Source organism: Bison bison, unplaced genomic scaffold, assembly GCF_000754665.1.
Source record: "Bison bison bison isolate TAMUID 2011002044 unplaced genomic scaffold, Bison_UMD1.0 scf7180017864516, whole genome shotgun sequence".
Lineage (NCBI taxonomy): Eukaryota > Metazoa > Chordata > Mammalia > Artiodactyla > Bovidae > Bison > Bison bison.
Window position 1 is genome coordinate 9270538 of NW_011495069.1, and position 4422 is coordinate 9274959.

Here is a 4422-nt window from a genome sequence, read left to right on the forward strand (position 1 = left end):
AATGAATATTCAGGACTGATTTCCTTTAGGACTGACTGGTTTGATCTCCTTGCAGTCCAAGGGACTCTCAAGAGTCTTCTCCAACACCACAGTTCAAAAGCATCAATTCTTCTGTGCTCAGCTTTCTTTATAGTCCAACTCTCATATGCATACATGACTACTGGAAAAACCATAGTTTTGACTAGTCAGCAAAGTAATGCTCTGTTTTTTAATATGCTGTCTAGGTTGGTCATAGCTTTTTTTCCAAGGAGTAAGCATCTTTTAATTTCATGGCTGCAATCACCATCTGCAGTGATTTTGGAGCCCAAAAAAATAAAGTCTCTCACTGTTTCCATTTTGTTTCTCCATCTATTTGCCATGAAGTGATGGGACCGGATGACTTGATTTTAGTATTCTGAATGTTGAGTTTTAAGCCAGCTTTTTCATACTCCTCTTTCACTTTCATCAAGAGGCTCTTCAGTTCCTCTTCACTTTCTGCCATAAGGGTGGTGTCATCTGCATATCTGAGGTTATTGATATTTCTCCCAGCAATCTTGATTCCAGCTTGTGCTTCCTCCAGCCCAGCATTTCTCATGATGTACTCTGCATATAAATTAAATAAGCAGGGTGATAATATACAGCCTTGATGATCTCCTTTCCCAATTTGGAACCAGTCTGTTGTTTCATGTTTGCTTCTAACTGTTGCTTCTTGACCTGCATACAGATTTCTCAGGAGGCAGGTCAGGTGGTCTGGTATTCCCATCTCTTGAAGAATTTTCCACAGTCATTCCTTTAATGGTAATCATTTGGGCTGATTTATCCACTGGCCACAAGAAGCACAGTACCTAGGGGTCTCAATACTTTTAAGGGTCCACAAAAATGTTTTAATTTATTTTATATAGAGAGTTGATTTATTCTTTACTCTTTAAATTTACACATGTATGTTAGTTATATCTCAATGAAGCAAAAAAAAAAAAATCAGAGATGACTGAATAAATAGGGAGAGCAGACATTTTCCTTGCTACGCTATGCTAAGTCACTTCAGTCGTGTCCAACTCTGTGCGACCCCATAGAGGGCAGCCCACCAGGCTCCCCCGTCCCTGGGATTCTCCAGGCAAGAACACTGGAGTGGGTTGCCATTTCCTTCTCCAATGCATGCAAGTGAAAAGTCAAAGTGAAGTCGCTCAGTCGTGTCCGACTCTTAGCGACCCCATGGATTGCAGCATAACAGGCTCCTCTGTCCATGGGAGGAGGGGATTTTCCAAGTAAGAGTACTGGAGTGGGGTGCCATTCAAAATTCCAAATATATGTAGATACTCTCTCCTCCAGGAGGGGGCACTTTATCAGGCTAATGGTGCTTTATACCTAGCTCCGGTGGCTCAGATGGTGAAGAATCTGCCTGCAGTGTGGGAGACCCGGGTTCAATCCCTGGGTCCGGAAGACCCCGTGGAGAAGGAACTGGCAACCCACGCCATCATTCTTGCCTGAAGAATCCCCATGGACAGAGGAACCTGGCAGGCTACAGTCCATGGTGCCTCGAAGAGTCAGACATGACTGAGCAACTAAGCACAGCACAGCACAGCACTTCTAAGCCTGGCTCCTTTGCTCCTTTGCTTTCTTCATCAATCAGGATTTGTTCAATTATAAGTTCAAAATAGCCCAGAATAGCTTAAGAAACACAGGAGAATGTGTTTGCTCACTTAACAGAAAAGTCCAAGGGTACCTTTAGATGCGACTGGAATCAGCTGATTCACGTGACTTCCATACTCACTAGGTCCCTGTTTCTGGGCTCTCCTGCCAGGCAGTAGGCACGCACTTCCTTTGTAGTGGCAAGATGACTGCCTTCAGTTCCAGGTTTATAATCTGCTTAGTCAACAATTCCTGGGCAAAGAAAGTTTCTCTTTCTGCGTAGTTCCGGGAAACTTCCTAGTATCGAGTTTCCTTAGCCAGCCCAGGATCGTAAGCCCATTCCTGGAGATGGGCTGGGCTCAGCCCCACAAGAAACATGCACTGAGCTTGTAGCAGCAGTGGTTTCCCCCGAAATATAAAGGCATTGTTATTAAAAGTAGGAAATGAATGGTGGGAAGGCAAAACCCACAGCTACCTACCCGTCATCCTAGAGTTATCTATCTAAGGTACTCCCTATCACATCACGCTGTTTTCTTTCTTCAAAACATGTAACACAATCTGAAATGATCTTAATTGTTTTGATTCTTTATGGCTGTCCTCTTTTCCTTTGGACTGAAAGTGCTCAGAAGGCAGGGTTCTTGCTTGTCTTGATCACTGCTATATTTCTAGCACTTGGAAGTGTCTGCTACACAGTAAGTACTTAATAAAGGCTTGTGGTAGGAATGAACTTGATGGACAGCTCATTTTTTCTTGCTGTTTCAAGAATCTCCTACAAAAAGAAAAAAGAATTCCTACAAGGGAACCTCCCTGGTGGTCCAGTGGTTAAGACTCCACACTTTCACTGCAGAGGACTTGGGTTCGATCCTGGTTGGGGAACAAAGATTCCACAAGCTGCACAGGGTGGCCAAAAAAAAAAAAGGAATCTCCCACATGAAGTTGATAATGCCAGGCAGCCTTATTTTCCCTTCTACTAGATCAACCCCATCAGCATACAAAGGTGCTCCTAGCAGCTCCCATCTTACAGAATCCCTATTCCACCCCACCTGGAGGAGAAAATGGCAACCCACTTCAGTATTCTTGCCTGGAGAATCCCAAGGACAGGGGAGCCTGCCAGGCTGCAGTCCATGGGGTCACAAAGAATCAGACGTGACTTAGCAACTACACACATTCGACCCCACTTTCTTGCCAGCTACCACTCCACATTTCTCTGCTTTTCAAAACAAAGCTTACACAGAAGAACCGTCTGCATTTGCCATACTTGCTTCCTTAATTTCAACTTACTGCTCAGCTCACTTTTCTGTTTCCCTCCTTTACTGACAGCTGTCCCTGCTCAGGCTCCTTGGCTGGTCCCTGTCCATCATCACCACTTCTAAGCATGGTGTCTCTGACTTATGTCCACTTCTCCATTAACACCTTCTCCCAAGGCCATTCATCCTGTCCCATGGCTTTAAGTACCATCTATGGATGACTCCCCAGATTTAAGTCTCCAGCTGTGACTCTCCAGTGCTGACTTCCAGAAGCCTCTGTACACTTGCCTACTTATCATGGATATCCAACATGGGTGTTGTGAAATAATGGGTTATATAGATGCCCCCAGTTCCTGACACAGAGTTCCTAAAACCCTTGGAAATTTCTGGGTCATAGGAGCATCTTTTGTTCTAACGAGGTGACTCTTGGTGGGCACCTGAATAGCTTCAGAGTGAGAGCTGGACACCAGAAAGACCAAGCCATGATTAGAAGTTTGGAACTTTCAGCCCCCGCCCCTACCCCATCCTTGGGGAAGGCGAGAAGAGTTGGAGATTGAGTTGATCATGTTCAAGTGATGAAGACTTCATAAAAATTCCCCAAAGTACAGAGTTTGGAGAGCTTCTAGGTTGGTGAACATACCCAACACTGGCGGGTGGTGCACCCCACCTCAGTGGGACAGAAACTCCTGTGCTCAGGACCTTCCCAGATCACACTCCTTGCATCTCTTCAGGTGGCTGTTCAGCTGTATCATTTATTATATAATAAACTGGTAAGTGTGTTGCTCTGAATTTTCTAGCTGTTCTAGCAAATTATTGAATCCTAGGTCTCAGAGGTGAAAGCATTTGCCTGCAATGCGGGAGAGCTGGGTTTGATCCCTGAGTTGGGAAGATCCCCTGGAGAAGGAAATGGCAGCCCACTCCAGTATTCTTGCCTGGGAAATCACATGGACAGAGGAGCCTGGTGGGCTATACTCCATGGGGTAGCAAAGAGTCGGACACGACTGAGCGACTTCACTTTCTTTCTTTCTTTCTTTCAGGGGGGATTGTGGGAACCTCTGATTTCTAGGTGAGTTGAGAAACCTGTATGCAGGTCAGGAAGCAACAGTTAGAACTGGACATGGAACAACAGACTGGTTCCAAATAGGAAAAGGAGTACGTCAAGGCTGTATATTGTCACCTTGCTTATTTAACTTATATGCAGAGTACATCATCAGAAACACTGGGCTGGACGAAGCACAAGCTGGAATCAAGATTGCCGGGAGAAATATCAATAACCTCAGATATGCAGATGACACCACCCTTATGGCAGAAAGCAAAGAAGAACTAAAGAGCCTCTTGATGAAAGTGAAAGAGGAGAGTGAAAAAGTTGGCTTAAAGCTCAATATTCAGAAAACTAAGATCATGGCATCCGGTCCCATCACTTCATGGCAAATAGATGGGGAAACAGTGGCTGACTTTATTTTTCTGGGCTCCAAAATCACTGCAGAGGGTGACTGCAGCCATGAAATTAAAAGACACTTACTCCTTGGAAGGAAAGTTATGACCAACCTAGATAGCATATTAAAAA